This window comes from Molossus molossus, unplaced genomic scaffold, assembly GCF_014108415.1.
Source record: "Molossus molossus isolate mMolMol1 unplaced genomic scaffold, mMolMol1.p scaffold_m16_p_14, whole genome shotgun sequence".
Taxonomy (NCBI): Eukaryota; Metazoa; Chordata; class Mammalia; order Chiroptera; family Molossidae; genus Molossus; species Molossus molossus.
In genome coordinates, this window is record NW_023425349.1 from 12,774,134 (window position 1) to 12,794,957 (window position 20,824).

The window sequence follows — 20,824 nt, forward strand, 5'->3', positions numbered from 1 at the left end:
CTGTCAACAACCATGTAAGTGACATTGGAAGCAGATCTTTCCCCAGCTGAGCCTTCAGATGAGACCCCATCTCCAGTCAACACCTTGACTGCAGCCTTGTGAGAGACCCAGAAGTAGAAGATCCAGCTGAGCCATGCCCATATTCCTGACCCACAAAAACTACCAGATAGTAAATGTGTGTTGTTTTAAACTACTAAGTTTTAGGGTAATTTGTTATGCAGCAATAAATAACTATTACAGATTTCATACCTGAAAGTGAAGTGATGCCATAAAAAAATACCTAAAATTGTGGGAGTGGTTTTGGAAGTAAGCACTCAGAGGATGGAAGCTGGAAAGATTTTTTGAGCATGATGGAGGAAGATTAAATTTCTTTGGACAGACAGTAAGTAGACATCTGAACTTGGAGGGCGCTGCCCGAAAGCAAGTATGGAACATATTACTGAAAACTGGAAGAAGAGGATCTTTGTTATGTAATGACAGAAAGTGTGACAACATCGCCTCCTCCAGTTACATGGAAAAGAGAACGTGTATCTGGGAGCTTGGTTATGCAGATAAGGAAGCACCCAAGCTTTCTTCTTGTTGTTTATAGCAAAATGTAAGGAGCAAGATAGATTGAGAAAAGATGTATAAAATAAAATAATCTGCTATTTTGAGATTCTTGGCCCTACACAAGGTGACATAGACTCACTTGTCCCTGTTACTCCCCTCTAAATACAACTAAGAATCCAGGACATAATTACAGACAACCATAAAAGGACTCTGAAAAGTGGAAAGAGTAAGGCAGACTGGCTAGGGACCTTAGTATTTGAGGAAAAACATGGAGGTAAATTCCCTGGGATTTCTTCTCCTCCCATATGTTCCAGTCTGGGCACAGGTGAGCCTACAACTCAGAACCACCAAAAGGCATAGACCAAAAAAAAAAAAAAAATCTCTAGGAAAAGCCAGATGGTTCTGGCTGAAGGCCCAGGAAAGAGGCAGCCAGCAGAGATCTAGGGAGGAACCCCATTCCACTTTTTTTTTTTTTTTTATCCTCGCCCGAGGACATTTTTCCATTTTTTGTTTAGATAGAGTGGGAGGGAGAGAGAGGAAAAGAGAGAGAGAGAAACATCGACGTGAAGGGACACATTGAGTGGCTGCCACCCGCACGACCAACCAGGGCTGGGGACAAACTGCAACCGAAGTACGTGCCCTTAGCGGGAACCGAACCCGGGTCTCTCTGTACCGCAGGCCGACGCTCCAACCACTGAGCCAAACCGGCCAGGGCCCCCATTCCACTTTATACCCAGCTGGCCTGGTTTGCTTGCACCAGCAGCACTGGCAAAGAGTTGGCAGAGAATTTTATCTAGAAGCACAAATAGGCCCAATGTCTCCTGGCCCTGCACTCAGCAGTAGAAGGAGACCAATGTCCAGCATCTCCTGGGACTCCACCCATTGGCAAAAGGTGATCCCCACCACGACCACCAGAGGCAGATAGAGGCCCAGGCTGATGCGTCCCTCACTCAGCAGCAGTGGCAGACACCCAGTAAGAAGCCCGCTGATAATATGTCCTAGAGAGAAGGCCATAGGAGACACTTTCTGTCCCACAGACCCAGCATCTTCCATTCACCACCTATCAGCACTAGCATGGGGAGCCCAGGAAAGCACCTTCCACCCTCTCTGGCAATACTAGCAGAGAACAGGCAGGCACTAGGTGGCCCAGAGAACAGATGGCCCAGAGAGGCTCAGAGAAGCACTCACTGCCCCATGGCCCGGCATCTCCCACACTCCACCTAGCAGGACCTGCCTGGGAAAGTGCACTTCATCCCTGCAGGCAGCATCAGCAGAATCAAGCTAGAGCCCTGGTGTCACCAGGTAAACAAAGTAGGCCAGAATAATGTCGTATAGGCTCTGAAACCTGTATTGTCTTTGGAACTACAGCCCCAAAAAGCAGGCCAGGGACTATGCACTAAACATAAACAGGTGACTTCTCCTGCTGAAATAAAAGATTTAAATAGGATTCAGGGTCTCAAAACTTAATACTTAAAATGTCTAGAATAATAAAAAATCACTCATCATACCAGGAACCAGAAAAATTATAACCCAAATGAGAAAAGGCAATCAACTGATGCTAACATAGAGATAAATCAGATGCTGAAACGACGTGACAAGGATTTTAGAGCAGCCATCATAAAAAATGCTGCAACAAGCAATTCCAAATTGTCTCAAAACAGAAAACTTCAGCAAAAATATTTATTGAATGAATGAATAATGTTTAGGAAAAAAAAAAAATTCTGTGGAAGGACACATCCCATAGGCTATCATTTATACAGGGTGGAGCAAAATTAGGTTTACAGTTGTTTGCATGGAAAGTATTTAATAAATAATAATACAAGAATGAAATCTGTGTTTTGCATACTCACAACTGTAAACCTACTTTTGCCATATACTGTATATTACTTTGTAGAAACATGGCCCTGTTCAAAACTCTGTCATGGTCCTGGTTGGTGTGGCTCAGTTGGTTGGGCACTGTTCCATGTACCAAAAGGTTGCTGGTTCAATTCCCAGTCAGGAAACATGCCAGGGTTTAGGGCTAAGTCCCCTGTAAGGGGTATGTGGGAGGCAGCTGATAGGTGTTTCGCTCTCACATGGATGTCTCTCTCTCTCCCTTGCCCTTCAATAAAAATCAATAAAAAATATTTGTAAAAATATTGCCCATCTTGCTCAAAATAAGTGGGGTAGTCCTTACTATAATATCCAAGGACCTCATATCCTAATATTTTCCCCTAGTTCAGTATATTCCTCCTTGCTGTTCCTTAAACTCACCAGACATGCTTTCACCTCAGGGCCTTTGCACTGATTTCCTCTGCCTGGAATGCTCCCTCACTACTCTTTTTTTTTTTTTTTTACTCGGAAGTAGTCTTCTTAGTGAGGCCTCCCTGATCATCTGATCTAACATTGTAGCCCCACCAAAATTTTTAAACTTAACTTTTCCTTCCTTGATTTATTTTTTCTCCTTAACATTTATAATTATACAGCATAGTGTATATTTTACTTTAAAAAAATTTTTTTAAATCCTCACCCGAGGATATTTTTCTATTTATCTTCAGATAGAGTGGGAGGGAGGGAGAGAGAGAAACATTGATGTGTCTCTCGTACATCAACTGGTTGCCTCCCGTAGGACCCTGGGACCCCACTGCAACAGAGGTGCATGCCCTTCACCAGAATCAAACCCGTGACTCATTGGTCTGTGGGTCGATGCTCTAATCTCTGAGCCAAACTGGCCAGGGTACTTATTTTTCTTATTTGATTGTCTTTCTCCCCACAGAATGTAAGCTTCTGTGAGTTCAGGATTTCTGTCCATTTTGTTCACAGCTGTAATCCCAATGCCTAGAAAAGTAACTGGCATATGGAAGGCATTCAATCAGTATCTGTCAAATGAACAAACAAATGACTGATGACTGAAAACTGTCCTTTAATACTTCTAACTAGGACAAAGGAGAACACAAGAATTAACACTAGATGGCGCAAGATTACAAAGAAAGTAATCTTAATCAACTGATTCTTTCCTCCTGACTGGAGTGGTTTCAGAAAACTGAAGTGTTTGTTGCCAAGTTTCCTCTGGCCTCCCTGCCCCCAGCCTGTTGATGTTACGTTTTCTGTACAATTCAAACTTCATTAACTTATGCCCCAGCTGCATAAATGTTATTCTGCCCTGCCAAGTACTTTAGTTCTGCAGTGTGCCAGCACATTACCAAGTTCCTCCTCCCCATCCCTTGCAACTCCCAACCTGTCTTCAACTGAAGTCGCCAATGCACTAAAGCCCTCAAGTTTCCAGAGCAGTAGTGTGGTCTGTGGTGAGAAAGAATCTGTCACCTCTGGGTTCCACTGTTAGAGGGGGTCACAGATTTTACTTCCAACATCCTCTCTCCCTACAACCTACACTGAATCCATGAGTTCCAAGGGTTGGGAACACATTTGAATGACAGCAACCATGGAATATTAAGAATTACCATTTCCGCCCTGGCTGGTTTGGCTCAGCAGTTAGAGCATCAGCCGGTGGTCGGGAGAGACCCGGGTTCGGTTCCCGCTAAGGGCACGTACCTCGGTTGCAGTTTGTCCCCGGCCCTGGTTGGTCGTGCGGGTGGCAACCACTCGATGTGTCCCTTTCACGTCGATGTTTCTCTCTCTCTCTTCCTCTCTCTCCCTCCCACTCTATCTGAACAAAAAAATGGAAAAAAATGTCCTCGGGTGAGGATAAAAAAAAATTTTTCATTTCCTTGTATCACTAAAGGCTCTCTTACTAGGTCAAGTTAAAGGCATCTAGACTGCTCACTTCCTAAGTCCTGATTATTTCAGAAGGTGACTGACTCGGTGCTCATGCCAGGAAGCTTCTGTCACTAATCTGCCTTGATAGTTCATATTAGGCTAGGGTGACCAGCTGGTGCAGGTTTGCCAGGCACTGTCCCAGTTTTAGCACAGGAAGTCTCCGGTTCCAGGAAATCCCTCAGTCTGGGGCAAACCAAAACAGTTGGCAACTCTACATTAATCCAGATCTATCTGAACTTCACACAAACTCAAACCAGAACTGTGTCCCAGAGTGTAAAACTTTTAACACATACAGATTTTTGTTCTCTCCTCCCATTCCATATCGTGAGTCACCAAGTCTCAATTCTAATTCCTTCATGTCAACTATATTAATTTTCTCTTCTACATTCTCACAGTAAAAGTTACAATGTGAAACTACTGTAACAATAACAACAAAAAAGACAAGACCACTGCAGATTCAGAAGCTTTAGAAATGAAGCTTTGGGTCACACCAATAGGTGCTGGCTCAGAGCAAAGGAAACATGAAATGAGTAGGGGAAGAAGGAAGTGACAAATATCAATTACAGATTCATGACTAGCCAGGAAACTAAACATTAGTTTCTTCTTTGCTTAATGTGCATGTGTGTGTTTATGTATTTTTGTATATATTAACTTTTTTTTCTTCTTTCCCCTAGTAATTTTAAAAATTAATGGCAGTGGCTAACTTTACAATTTCATCTTTAGGTTGCTGAATATTTAAGAGGGACTCTAACTGAAATTGAGAAGTACTATCATCCAGAAATTAATGTAATGACCATTGGGACCTTTTCTTCTTTTTAACCCTCACCCAAGGACATGCTTTTTATTGATCTTTGTAGAGAGAGAGGGAGAGAGAGCAATATCTATGTGAGAATGAAACATCAATCAGTTGCCTCCCACATGCTAAAAACAAAGGAAATGAATGCAATGAGTGGTAGAACAGGGAAGTGATAAAAATCAACTATGACCTTGTGACTTTTTACAGCAACAAAGACTATAGCACTAATGCTCTTTTTTGTTTTGTTTTTTTTGTTTTTTTTTTTTATCCTCACCCGAGGATATTTTTCCATTTTTTACTCAGATAGAGCGGGAAGGAGAGAGAGGAAGAGAGAGAAACATCGATGTGAAAGGGACACATCGAGTGGCCACCACCCACACGACCCAACCAGGGCCGGGGACAAACTGCAGCCAAGGTACATGCCCTTAGCGGGAACTGAACCCGGGTCTCTTTGGACCGCAGGCTGACGCTCTAACCGCTGAGCCAAACCGGCCAGGGCCTAATGCTCTTTTTTGTATGTACATAATAACCAACGATTTCTACGCTTTTCCCATCCCCTTCTCCTAGTTTTGTATGGAGTGTTAATTTACAATTTAGTTCATAAGTCACCAGGCCACAAGAAGTCACATCTGGACCTGCTGAAGAGGAATGAGAATCACCAGTAGATCCTGAACTTGAGAAGGATACAATGACTAATAGGACTTGGAATCTGTCTTGTCTAGGGAGAAGGGGAGAGTGTCTTTGTATGACATGCAGAAGTATGAAGGTATTAAACATGGGTAGAAGGGTAAACTTAAATCGTGAGTAGCAAAGGCAGTGGGCTACGTAGATTCTAAGCTCATATGTCCTCAAATCCATTCTTTGACCTCCCATTGCTCTGCTCTGTACATATGGGGAAAGACCTCTATGACCAGGCTCACTGTCAGCTGATTTCTGAAAGATTGGAGGACAAGGGTGGGAAGGAATAAATCAGGGTGTTTCTCTCTCTTTCTATCTCCAGCCCTTCTCTGGCAGTGACAATCTCCTTAAGGGCCCCAGCTTCCACTAGAGGTCTTAGCCTCCAACAGATGACCCCCAGCTCTGCGATTTGGTAACAGAGCCTTCTTACCTTTGTCTCTCCTGGTCTCTGGGTTGCTTCATTTTCTCAGTTATTCTATCACCTGGTAACCACTTCCTTGAACCACATTTTCTCTGTTGCAAATACTAGCAGTGGTTGCTATTTCCCTGGTTGTCCCTAACTATCAAAACAGATGACAGCTAATTTCTCTCTAAGTACACTGTAATACAAAGTCAATATTCTGCAGCTCTCCAACTTCTGGAAATGTATATACAAATATACCTATACACCTACAGGTTATTCAAAGCCAAAAATGAGAAACAAACTCAAGACATTCTCTATAGAGAACTGGTTAAAAAACATTGGGACATCCACAGAGCTCTAAAAAAGAATAAGGAAATTCTCTATGTTCTAATATATATTATTCAGTGAAGAAACCAGGGCACAGAACAGTATAAATAGTAAGTGATCTTTTATGTAAGAAGGGGAAAAATAAGAACATTTGTATTTGTATTAAAAAAAAAAGATATACAAGAAACTAAAGTGGTTACTAATAAGAGGCAGGACAAAGGAGAACAAGGTAGACTGGATACAATATACGCTATGCTGTTTTGGATTTTGAACCACATAGATGTATTACCTATTAAAAAGGTAATAAAAATGCATATAAAGGAAAAAACTGCAACCTAGTCACTAAATGGTAAACAAAACCAATATCAAAACACATATAAAATTGTAGGAAAAACAAAAGGTAAGAAAAGAATATATACTTTATGATTTCAACTACATTCTGGAAAAGGCAAAACTATGGAAACAATAAAAAGATGTTATACTAAGGGTTGGGGGGGCAAAGATGAATAGGTGGGGCACAGAGGATTTCTAGGGCAGTGATAATACTGTGTGTGATATTATGATAGATACATGTCATTATGATTTCATCACCTGAATAAATTAGACCTAAGGATGATTCAACGACCACATACGGAGCATAAACTGATTAGCTTCACTCAAGGAAAAAATAAATAAACTGACACAACCAAACACTTTTATGAATTACTGTATTGTCAGTCTATGTGAACATGGTAACTTTTACATTAAAACAAAAATAGTTTCACTATACTGAATTACAATCACTTTGTTAAATGCTAAGCATAATTTAACTTTATTACTTTTTGAGGAAATTTATATAACATCGCTGCTTAAAATGCAAATTATAACATAGAATGTTAGCCATGATTTAGTACATAGTTTGTCTTTTTATTTTCCTCTCAGTCTATGTAGATTTGGTTAATAAATAATAAAAATAGAACCAAACACAGCAATAGTTTTCAACTTCTTTTCTTCTAGTAGAAAAAGTCTGTATTTCACCAATGTTTACAGGATATATGGGGTAATAAAATGTCACTTCGCTTTTACATTTTAAAGAAAAAACTAAAGGGAAAGGGAAAAAAACAAGCATTTATTTATTTTTTTCTTTTTAAATTTACCTTTATTGTTGACTGTATTACAGATGTTCCCCCATTTCTCCCCCTTGGCCCCCTCCTCCTTACTCGTGCCCCCCTCCTGCCTTTCCCCACACTGTTATCTGTGTCCATTGGTTATGCATATATGTATACAAATTCTTTGGTTTATCTCTTCCCTTTTCCCCCCTTCCCTTTGAGATTTGTCAGTCTAACAACCAATTTGTACTTCTTAAACTCTTCACCTTTTTCACCCATCCCCCCAACACCCCTTCCATCTGGCAATCATCAAAAAGTTCTCTATATTTATGAGTCTGTTTCTGTACTGCTTGTTCATTTTGTTTGTAGATTCAATTATTGATAGATATGTATTTATTGCCATTTTATTGTTCTTTTTTTTTTTATCCTCACCCAAGGATATTTTTGCATTTATCTTCAGGAGGGAGAGAGGGAGAAAAAGAGAGAGAGAGAGAAACATCAATATGAGAGAGACTCATCAACTGGTTGCCACCTGCACAACCCCAACCAGGGCCGGGGATGAATTGCAACGGAGGTACATGCCCTTAGCAGGAACCAAACCCGGGCTCTCTGGTTCACGGGCCAATGCTCTAACCATGGAACCAAACTAGCTAAGACTATTGTTCATATTTTTTATCTTCATCTTCCAGAAGAGCCTTCAATGTTTCATATAATACTCGTTTGGTGGTAAACTCCTTTAGCTTTTTCTTGTCTGGGAAACGCTTTGTATGGTCATTGATTCTAAATGATAGCTTTGCAGGATAGAGTAATCTTGGCTGTAGGTCCTTGCTTCTCATCACTATAAATATTTCTTGCCACTCCCTTCTGGCCTGCAAAGTTTCTTTTGAAAAATTGGCTGACAGTCTTACGGGAGCTCCTTTGTAGGTAACTACTTTTCTCTTGCTGCTTTTAAGATTCTCTGTCTTTAACCTTGGCATTTTAATGATGATGTGTCTTGGTGAGGACCTCTTGGGGTTCATCTTGTTTGGGACTCTGTGCTTCCTAGACTTGTATATCTGTTTCCTTCACCAAGTTAGGAAAGTTTTCTGTCATTATTTTTTCAAATTGGTTTTCAATTTCTTGCTCTCTCTCCTCTCCTTCTGGCACCCCCGAGATGCGAATGTTGGTACACTTGAAGTTGTCCCAGAGGCTCCTTACACTATCCTCATTTTTTTTTATTCTTTTTTCTTTTTGCTGTTCAGATTGGGTGTGTTTTGCTTCCTTATATTCCAAATTGATGGGTTGCTTCTTGGCTTCACCTACTCTACTATTGATTCCCTGCAAATTATTTTTTATTTCAGTTAGTGCATCCTTCATTTCTGACTGGTCCTTTTTTACGCTCTTGAGGCCCTCACTAAGTTCCTTAATGTTCTCACTAAGTTCATTGAGCATCCTTATAAGCAGTGTTTTGAACTCTGCATCTGTTAGATTGCTTATCTCTATTTCATTTAATTCTTTTCCTGGAGTTCTGTTTTTTCATTTGGGACATGTTTCTTTGTCCCTCATTTTGGCTGCTTCCTTATGTTTGTTTCTATGTATTAGGTAGAGTTGCTATGTCTCCTAGGCTTCCTAAGGTGGCCTATTGTAGTAGGTGTCCTGTGGGGTTCAGAGGTACAGCCTCCCTCGTCACCCCAGCTGGGTCCACGAGGTGCACACTTTGTGTGGACTGTACCCTCTTCTGTTGTAGTTGCATCTTCGATTGCTGTTGGCACATCAATGGGAGGAATTTACTCAGGCTGATCAGCTGCAAGGATTGGCTGTGCCCACTGACCACCAACCTCTGACTACCTTGGAGGATCCGCTGTGCCGGGGCCCACCACACAGAGCAAGATTTACTTCACCAGGGCTCTGGTACCCACTGAGTCCACTCCTTGAGCATGTCACTTGTTGGAGGTGATTGAGTAGTGGTGCTTTGATGTGGTCTGAAGCTGGCCACTGGGTGCGCTGGCTCTGGAGCAAGGTCAGCCACTGCCTGTGTTCTACCCAAGGCCACCAGGCATAAGCTACAAAGTGATCTTCAGATGGGTGCTTCTTGTGCTGGGCTTGCAGGTGCCCAGGCAAAGCCAAGTTGTGAACCAAGGCTGGCTGCTTCCAGTGCCAGGCCTGGGGCCACTTAACAAGAGGTATGGGGCTCGCTGAGATCTGATGCTGCCTGTTTGAGAGAATTTAGGGAAATCTGAAGCAGGAGCCAAGACAGGCCAATCCTATGGTAAAGCCAGTGGAAACAGCTTGGATGGTCCCAGAAGTTGGGTGGGGCAGGGCCTCAAGGAATTACCAGCACAGAGCAAACAGTGTGAGCCAGGTTGCTGGAGTCCCAGATATGGTGTCTGTCTGCTGGGCCGGGCTGTGGGAGAAGAGCTTACCAAAGGAACAATGGCCTCCATCAGCACGTCTGTCTGAGAGAAAAATGCCTCTCCAGCTCTCGCCCTGATGCTAAACAACTCAGTTCTTTTCCATATGTCTCTGCTGACTTTCAAACTGCTTCCCCCACACTGGAGCCTGGAGGGAGCAAGACAGAGTGAGTCTGTGCTTGGGTCCTTTAATAGGAACTGCCTGGGGCTCCAGCAGCCTCTACCTCAGTTCCCGCTGGATTTTAGAGCCAGATGTTATGGGATTTCTCTTCCTGGCACTGAAACCCTGGGCTGGAGATCCTCGTGTGGGACAGGGACCCCTTGTTCCTCAGGGAGGACCTTCACAACTGAGGTATCCCTCCTGATTTTTATCCACCACACATGGGTGTGGGACCAGCCTGTCCGCACCTCTGCCCCTCCTACCAGTCTTGATGTGGCTTCGTCTTTAATTTCATAGTTGTAGGACTTCCATTTAGCTCAATTTCAGGCAGTTGTCTCTTTAATTCTTATATATGGGTTGACTTTTAGTAACCACACCCCTATGTTCAGTACAGATTTTTAAAACCTTATTATTTAAACCATTTTAACTTTTCAAGGGATGTGGATTCTATCAGGAATAAACTTTTAATTTATCTTTAGTTAAATTTCAGTGTTTACCATTAAAAATATCACATAGCACTGAGACATAAACAAAGACTTGAATAAATGAAAAGCTATATTATATTTATGGATCAGAAAATGGCCCTTTGACCATCTGTGTAATGCCAATTTCTGCAAGAGGTCAAGTTCCTTAAAGCCTGTCATGAAATACCCAGGGATCTCTTGGTTCCCTCAGCTAGTCAACTAGTATCTTTGGAATTTCTCTTTCGGTCTGAGCCACATGCCATCATCTCTCTGCCTTTCAAACTCTATACATCACTTTATCTCTTGAGTTTCTTTTGCTTAAAAACAACCCTGTCTTTACTTTTTCTGTTCTTGGTAAGATGCAGTACCTTTTCCCAGACCATAGCAGCCCAAGGGTAAGATCGGATCACAATGGATCTCCCAAATCGTATGTCGCCAGCTCAGATTCTGCCTCTACCTGCATTCCAAGAGTTCAGGTTTCTCTGCTGAACAGCTCTGGGTGCCCACCAACAGCTGCCTTGCAGTGCTCTACAGAAATATCTCTTGGTTACCCAGTTGGTTGCCACCATTTTGCTCCTCTGCTAGCAATTCTCCCTGGTGTTGCTAATGAACAAAAAAGCAGCCATGCTGCCATGCCCATTGATGGTATGACAGCTATAGGGACTCACCAACAGGTGATGCTAATGGAACCTGCCAGACTGTGTCACAAGTCCTGTCCAGTGACACTTCCAAAGCCTTGCCCCTAATGCTACTGATACTTTCTGTCTCAATGGTACAGCACCTATAATTTCTACACCATTTTTTTTAAAAAAAGAGAGAGTGGAAGAGAAGGAGGGGGGAAGAGAGAGAAAAAGAAGAAGGGGGAGAGAGAGAGAAACAGCAAAGTGAGAGAGAAACATCGATCGGTTGCCTCCTATACACACCCTGACAGGGGATCAAACCCAAAATCTAGGTATGTGCCCTGACCACAACATCTTGGTGTATGGGACAATGCTTCAACCGAACCACCTGCATGCATTTTTTGAAAAAACTTAATTAATCTCCAGTTGGTAAAGGAAATCTCTTCTTTATTGAAGAATGCTAATGATAATAAATGCAGAAGGAATGATAGAATCAGAAAATCACCATTTGGCAACCCCCGCCCCTCAATGAAATAATTGCTTCAGGCAACAATCATCAATGGATGTCAAAATATTAACAAGTAAAACAAATACAGCAAAAGGCTAGTACTTATTGAATTAAGTGGCAGGTAAATTCTTTCATCCTACTGTATGATTAAAAAAAAATTTTTAAGTGGGGCAGGGGTAAAGACTCCCTTAATTTAAGATGAGGTTTTTCTCATAAAGACTGATGTTCCCTTACATAAAGGAACCATCTTCTGAGCTTCTGAGCTGAGCAAAGCTTAAGCCTGAGCTGAGAACCCTGCTATACTTGGGTCATAGTTTCTGCCATAATGCCTCTCTCTCTCTGATCTTTTCAGCTCTGTTTCCTCCCACCTGTCTCAAGAGCAACCCTTGAAAACAAATATGAGTTTACAATTGCATAGTAACAACAGGGAGCAAACCAGAACTATCTGGAGAGCTTTTTCAAAATATACACACCCAGAGCCCGACCCTTAGATATTTCACTCATTAGGTCTTGGGTGGGGCCTGGGCACATGATTTTGAAAGTCTCCAGATAACTCTGATATACCTCTCTGAAAGAGGTGTTTCTCTGAAACCATATCAAGGTTTTGACCTGATGAATCCATATACATAAGAAGGGATGTGGCAGATTTAGAAATTGAAAATATAAGTATCAGACTAGGAAACTAAAAACATCCATATCAGTTTGGTAGTCATACATGCTAGTCACTGATGTCTAATTCTCCTCTTTCCTTAACCCATAAAACTGCACTTTTCCTTGCTCATTTGATGTTAGACCTGGTGATGTTACTAGCTTTGGTTAAAGAAATATAAGCAGCAGTTGCATGTGTCCCTTCCAAGTAGAAGTCTTCAAGAGAGTGCACCAGTCCCCGTATTGCTTTTCTTACCTTAATGATGGCAGAAACACGTGTCAGGATGGAGCCTCCATCAGCTTAGATCCCTGGGTGACTATGATAAAAAAGGACATACAATGGGAGTAAGAAATAAACTTTTTGTGTGTGATAAACCATAGAAATAGGAAAGTTGTTTATTAATGCGGCATAATCTACTCTATCCTGACTGATGAACTGGCAATTTTTTTTTTTTTTTTTACAGAGCCTAAACAATTTAAAGAGAATTAGTTCTATTTTCATCAGTGACTAAAAAGTTACAGAAACAATGTGAATCAAGGGCAGTGAGGGAGCTTTGGTGTCACTTGTTTATTATAGTAGTAAAAAAGTATATAACTGCATAATGTACAATTTCTTTTAGTAACCAGTAACATTTATGAAGTACTTATCATGTACCAGGCACTATGCTGAGCAATTTACATGGATTACAGTCAAACCTCGGTTCTCAAACTCTCCCATCTAACAGTTCAGTTCAAGTTGTTCAAGGAAGATACGCCTTGGTTGTTGAGCAAGCTTTGGTTCTCAACCTGACAACCCTTACCTGCTGATACATCAGCATGACAAAAAGCGTCTCTCAGGCCACAAACAAAGGAGAGTATGAGTGGGTTTACCTTTAAACCTGGTATTAACCTCTCAGCAAATTGTACTGTGAATATTTTTGTGGGTTTTTTGTTTTGTTTTGTTTGTTTTTTGCATTTGTTGCTGGTGAAATGGACAATTAGCACAATTTTAAAACATAAAGAGGTCATCAGGAGTGCTAATGTAACCAAGGGTGTGAAAGAAACAATGATCACAGGCAGTTGAAGAGGTGGGAAAACTGTTGTTGATTTGGAAAAGCCATTAATGTGACAGCATTCTGGAGGCAGTAATGAGTGAAAAAGTGAAGATGCCACATACTGACCTCCTGAAAGACACCCTTGGAACCAGTGCTGAAAGTGATTCATTTAAGGCTAGTAGGGAGAGGTTTGATAAATTTAAGAAAAGAAGTGTTTGTTTATTGATTAAACAGTACATTAGACATGTACTGTATATAAGATAGATTAAAACAGGGAATCATTTCGGGGTCTGGAACAAGTTAATTCAATTTACATGATTTCTTATGGGGAAAAATGAATCCATTTTCGAACAAATGGCTGCTCAAACCACCTTCCAGAACAAATTAAGTTCGAGAACCGAGGTTCCACTGTATTTTACTTACTCTTATACAGATGAAAAAAAGTAAAGTTTAAAGAAGTTAAATAACTTGCCCAAGGTCACAGAGCTAGGAAATGGTGAAACATAGACTCTATCACAGGCAACAGAGCCACAAAGCCTGTGCTCTTTTTTTGCGGGGGGGAGGGGGGGCGGGGGCGGGGTACGTGCCCCTAGTGGGAACTGAACCCTCGACTCTCTGGTCCACAGGCCGACGCTCCAACTGCTGAGCCAAACCGGCCAGGGAAAAGCCTGTGCTCTTAATCACTACTCTACACTGCTCCCTGTGTGATTTTTAACAAAATTACTTCACCTGTTTGAATCTCAGTTTCCTTATTTGAGAGCTACAACACAGAGTTTTTAAGAGAATTGAAGGCGATAATTGGGTAAAGCAATTAATATGCTTCCTGGCATATAATAGGCATTTAAGACATGGCAGCTATTATTTTTAGTAATTAATATGTCAGTCATTTCTATAAACAGAGATTAGTCAATATGAAAAAATGTCATATGAATACTTGTCATGACCTATGGGAATTTAGTAGTGTAAAAAGATAGGTAACACGGATACAGTAATCAAGTCCTACATTACTATGCTTGTATTACTTAACGGTCAATATTGAAATGACCATTGTTGACTTCTTGAAATAGGTTTTTAAAAATAAACATACAGTGTACAAATAGCACCTATAAAATTCCCAATGATACAATAACTGCATCCAGTAGCTCCAAGGCCAAGAAAACAGATTTCAAGGATAGTGAGAAGATATTTTATGCTCAGCTAGTCACAAATGATATACCAGGATGAAATCATTTCAAGGCCCTTATGTTCATATATTAATTGATGAATTATGTAAGACAACACCCTATTAAATATGAAACTATTTGTTCTGGGTCTTTTATTTGTTTAATTTACTCCTTTCTTTTACTTCCTTATGTAATAATATGAGTACAAGTACAGGTTTCTATACAATCATGTCTTCTGCAAACAAAGACAGTTTTATTTCCTCCCTCCCCAATCTGTATTACTTTTCCTTCCTTTTCTTGTTTTATTGCATCAGCTAGAACTTCCAGTGTGATGTTGAAAAGAGTGATGAGTGTAATCATCCTGCCTTGCTCCTGATCTTAGAGGGAAAACTTCAAGTTTCTCACCATTAAATATGAGGTTCACTGTAGGTTTTTTTGTACATGTTCTTTTTTATTTTTATTTTTTATATTTTATTATTATTATTATTATTTTTATCCTCACCCGAGGACATTTTACCATTTTTTGTTCAGACAGAGCGGGAGGGAGAGAGAGGAAGAGAGAGAGAGAGAAACATCGATGTGAAGGGACACATCGAGTGGCTGCCACCCACACGACCAACTAGGGCCGGGGACAAACTGCAACCGAGGTACGTGCCCTTAGCGGGAACCAAACCCGGGTCTCTCTGTACCGCAGGCCGACGCTCCAACCGCTGAGCCAAACTGGCCAGGGCTATTTTTATTTTTAATCCTCACCCAAGGATATTTTTCTATTTATATTCAGATAGAGTGGGAGGAAGGGGGAGGGAGAGAGAGAGAGAGAGAGAGAGAGAAACATCGACGTGAGAGAGACACATCAACTGGTTGCCTCCTGCACGACCCCAACCAGGCCTGGGGATAAACCACAACAGAGGTACATGCCCTTGACTGACGCTGGCGGCTGACACTCTAACCACTGAGCTAAACCGGCCAGGGCTGTACATGTTCTTTATCAAGTTGAGGATGTTCTCCTCTATTCCTAGTTTAAGAGTTTTTATGATAAATGATAATTGGGTTTTGTCAAATGCTTTTCCTGCATCTAATGATATGATCATCTGATTTTTCTTCTTTAGCCTGGATTACATTAACAGTTTTTCAAATGTTGAACTATTTTATATATGATTGTATACAATTTTTTTTTTTTTATCCTCACCAGAGGATATTTTTCCATTTTTTTTTGTACAGATAGAGTGGGAGGGAGAGAGAGGAAGGGAGAGAGAGAGAGAAACATCGACGTGAAGGGACACATCGAGTGGCTGCCACCTGCACGACCAACCAGGGCCGGGGACAAACTGCAACTGAGGTACGTGCCCTTAGCAGGAACCGAACCCGGGTCTCTCCAGACCGCAGGCCGACGCTCTAACCGCTGAGCCAAACTGGCCAGGGCTGATTGTATACAATTTTTTATGCATTAATGTTCATTCTACATCTCTTTTAAGACCTTCCATTGTCTTCATAATTACCTTCTAAGTTTGGCATATGCCTTTTAGTCCATTGCCATTTCTTATCACTCTCACTCTCTGCATTTCTTACAACTTATATTTCCCCTAAAATATCAAGTGTTGTCATACTCATATGCATTTACAAAGGCTCTTCTGTATTCCTACAGCATCCTTTTCGAACTTGTATTTTTCCTACTAAACTCAGCTCTCAGCAGAAGCCTTTCTTGATGTCTCCAGGCAGTGTAGCTGTCCCATTCAACTTGTGCATAAAAGCAAAAATTATTTTTTTTGTATTACAAAGAAAAAAAATCCAAATTTTTAGATAGGTATTTAAAATTTTCAATGTAACTCAATATATACAATGAAATAAACTATAAAATACTGATGTTGTGGATTATGACCTTTAGAAATTCAACAGCTAAAACAGACACATTCTGAAACAGCATATCAACAATGATACAAACACTGAACAAGAAAGTATTTCAAGATAAAGGTTAAGTATATATCAAGACTGAAGGCAAACTTGAGTACTCATTTAAGTGTACACTTAAGTATGTCACTTCTAAGGAACGCATTATGAAATGTTTGAGTCTTTTTATTTCTTTTTCTTTATTCTGAATGATCAAGAATTTATACCCTAGAGTCAAAGATTTGGGGCAAACACCACTTATAATCTGTGAGATCTTGAGCAAATGATTACACCTAGTCTCAGTTTCCTCATGGGATAAAAAGAAATAGTAATTGGGGGTGATGGTAAATGATGGTAATGATATTATTTGAATTTTTAAAAATCATGCCATTATATAAGCCTCTGTTTCCTTCCACATACAGTGTTGGAAAATATATTTTCTACCACAAATCATTAATGTTCTGTGAACAATAACCTGTTGAATAGAGAACTCCTTCTCCAACATAGTTCCCCTTTACTCATTTGTATAACTTTGACAAAAATAGTAGAATATGGTGCACACTAGATGAAGTGATATTCCAAGGAGAGTAATCTCCCTAACAAAGAACTTTCTTTTAATATTTATTAAAAATAAATTATGTCTAGAAAATAATCACACATAATTTCAGGTTACTTGGATACATTTGTTTTTCAGGGAAGCATAAATGGCTTTGAAAATCTCAGAGATGCAGATATGAAAAAACAAGCAAGACAAAAATTTGGATACACTATAGTCATATGTGATATTACAGGCTGAACTGTACAATGTCCAAAATTCATAGGTTAAAGTCCTAACCTCTAGTACCTCAGAATGTGGCCGTATTTGGAGACAGGGTCTTGAAAAAGGTAATTAAGTGAAAATGAGGTCATTAGGGTAGGCCCTAATTGAATATGACTGGTGTCCTTATAAGAAGAGATCATTTGGACACAGACACATAGAAGACAAAGTGAAGATACAGGAAGAAGATGGCCACTTACAAATCAAGGAGAGAGGCCAGGAATAAATCCTTCTTCAGGCCCCTTAGAAGAAGCCAACTCTGCTGAACCTTGATCTCGGGCTTCTTACCTCCAGAACTGTAAGAAAAATAAACTTCTGTTGTTTGAACCATCCAGTCTGTGGTATTTTGATATGTAAGCCCTAGCAAACCAATACATGTGAAAAGAAATACTAGAATATAAGCTCCATGAAGGCAGTTGTTGTTGTTTGTTTGTTTGTTTGTTTTTTGTCTTTTTTGTTTATCGATGTATCTCAACTACCTAAAACCTAGCAGATACTAGGTGTTCAATAAATATATACTGAGTCAACTAATAAATAAAGCAGATTAATCAAATTCTTCCCATAGATGACTCTATTAAATACCACCAATGTTTCAGTAATGCTTTTTTATTTTCATAACACCTGAGACCCCAGACTCCCAGTGTTCTGACTAAGGCTGTGGTGTAATGAATCCGCCACCACAGCCCAAATTTATAAAATCCCCTGGTGATACTCTTGTTATGATTCAATTCCTGGACTAACTTCTTTATGAGAAGAACTAAGAAGACAAAAAAGCTGCTATAATGCAACAAATGTGATTTAGTCCACATAGAGAAACAGATCCAACTGATTAGTCCCATCCTGGGGAAAATACCACAAACGGATGTAACTTGCTGGTATTGCTGTTCCCTCAAAAGTATCTGGTTAGCTAATTTCACTAAAGGCATTAAGAACAGCCTGGACTTACAATTTAAAGGAAAAAAAATAAATAAATAAGGACTTTGCTGTTGTTGTTATTAAAGCATTTCTTGTGTGGACACAGGAAAAAGACTAATTAAATTTCCTTCTGACTTATTCAATTATGGATTCATGGTGCCTGCCTGTTTTCAAACTGATTTCCATGTCTTAATGTCATCACTATCACCATCAATCAATACTTAATTTGGTACCCTAAATATGCTATGGTAATAACAGCAAAATAAAACATAAAAGAAATATGGAATACATAAAGTACTCTGATTTTAACCTATATGCAAATATCTTTTAAATAACAGCTAAAGAAAAAAAATCACCAAAATTTTCAGTAATTCTCTCTCTTCACATTATTTGTAATTTTATATGTCTCTATTTCTAAAGCATAAAGTTTTCAAAACCCATTCTAATTGCTAATAATTACAGGAAGAAAATTTAAGGTTAGAAATCCCCCCACAAGGAAGAGGACGATATGCTAATATTTGTTTTTAAGTATGTTTCATCAGTACAATTTATACAGAATATATATGAGAAAGCCAGAATCTACCAGTTTCACGGGAAAGTAAAATGCAGCATTTTGAAATCAAAATCTGGAAACTCTCATCCATTTGGAAAGTAATTTAAAATCAAGTCAAAGTTTTTTCTCAGTTTTGGGCCTGGAATCAGCTCCCAAACTGATGCAATCTGAAACCAGAGCCAACAAGTGTTTACCAAAGTCTTTGTCCCAAAGGGAGAAGCCTCTTTTCTAATCCTCCAGAAGTAACGCTGTTCGGCTTGCCTAGAGACTTGAGCAAAGGTAGCAGTAAGGAATACAAACATGAAATTCTTTTTAAAATATTTTCCTTTCCAGCAAAAGTGAAAGCTACATGCTCTTTCATAGTATGCAATTTGCAATCAAGTTTTCCTCTACATTTGCTCCTCTTTCCTAGGAACCACAGCATAAAAGGAAGTTCATGCCTCTGGGGTTTATCTTCTGCAGAATGGGAAAAATGAAGCTGTAGACTTTCTCCAGGATGATTTATTTAGAAAAGGTCATTAAATTACTACACTTCCCTCTTTATCTTATCCAGGAGGCTTATAAACCAAATGAATGTACAAGCTTTACTCCACCCCTGTGAATATAAGACTTTGCCCATAAGTGACTGGAAGTAACCCTGAGAACTCTGTATTAGGCTTTTATCACATACTAGAGCCTGCACCTGAAAGCAAAGATGATCAGCCATTCTCTTAACATCTGTCACAATTGTGTGTACTCTAGTTTCAGTCCTGAGAGCCACAGGCTCCAGAGCTAAAATCAGAGAGAAAGTCTACCATTTCATATTACCCAAACACCACAAAGCGTTAAGTATTATGCAGCCAAATACTGAACACATTAAAAGAAAAAAGTGCTCCTCACAGGGAGAACTTTGTGATGAAACAGCTCTGTATCTTGATTGCCGTGGCTGTTACAAACCTATGCATGTGATAAAATATGCCGAACTATACACACATCTTCTGCCACTGTCCATGTCCTGGCTTTCCTGTAAATTATCCGATGTAACTATTGGGGGAAACCAGGGAGAGGACACACATAAATAACCCCTCTGTACTGTCTTTGCAACTTCCTGAGAATCTGCATTCATTCCAAAATAAAATGTTTTCGAAAGTGCACCTTGCCATGTACATCAACACGCTTTGAACATTCTGCATTAGGACGACTCATGGAGAATAAAACATAGCCTGGTTTTCCGATGTAAGGTTTTAGCCACAACCCCACAGACAGCTTGAGGCTGGGAATAATCTGCACCTGCTTTCAGTGCGCCTGGGACACCCTTTCCGACCTCCCGCCCCGCCGGTCCCCTTCCGATGGCTGGCGCCTTCTCCTCTCGGGTCACCGCTCAATGCCACCTCCTTGCAGAGGCCTCCCTCGTCCCCCAGCTAAAGTAGATGCCATCTGCTAGTCTCCGGTACGGTATCCCCTTCACCGCGTTCTTTGCCACGTGTAATAATTCGGTTAGTTTGTCTCACTAGACTGTAAACCCCACGAGGGCGGCCCGCTGTACCCAACAGCGAGCACGATGCTGGGCAGACGGCAGGTGCTCCAAAGGGATGTGGTTTGAATGACCGCACTCCACTCGAATGAACTCCCTTGCCTCGAGGGTGGTCGCGTCGGTTCCTCCCCTTCACACCATTTGTCCTACAGACCAGGAGGGCCTCAGCGCCCTCACTTGGGCCACCGGGTGCCCCTCGGCTTCCTCCCCTCCATCGGACCCAGCCGACCTGGGAAGGCGCCATTTTCCTCTCTCGTCAGCTCAGACGGGCGCCTTTTTCTTACTCACACCTTTCCCTCAAGCCATCCCGTCAGCCCCTTCCCCAGGCCCCGCAGCCCCTGCCCCACGCCTTGGGAGCCCCGTTCCTCCTTTCCGGCGCCGCCCCTCGGCGGGCACCCCCGCTTAGGCCAGCCCTTAGCCCTGGGGCAGAGAGCGAAGCGCACGGCCGCAGTCCGCGCGGGCAGGGCGCTGGGCGGAGCTCGGGGCGTGTCCTCCTCGACACTGGGCGTGATTGGCCCGGCCGCGCGGAGGGGCGGGGCTCCAGCCTGAGCCTCG

General features: G+C 41.1%; 1 long non-coding RNA gene across 2 annotated transcripts; it reads right to left on the reverse strand.

The window, feature by feature from the left end:
* Nucleotides 1-4,165: 4,165 nt before the first annotated feature.
* Nucleotides 4,166-19,775, reverse strand: LOC118630219. 2 transcript variants are annotated; one of them, XR_004959533.1, is made up of 4 exons: nt 19,636-19,775; nt 17,489-17,584; nt 12,644-12,704; nt 4,166-4,195 (listed from the first exon to the last, which is right to left on the reverse strand). It is a non-coding gene; the product is annotated as an uncharacterized LOC118630219 (long non-coding RNA). The 2 variants fall into 2 exon arrangements; XR_004959532.1 differs by lacking the exon at nt 4,166-4,195 and adding an exon at nt 10,100-10,135.
* Nucleotides 19,776-20,824: the final 1,049 nt, after the last annotated feature.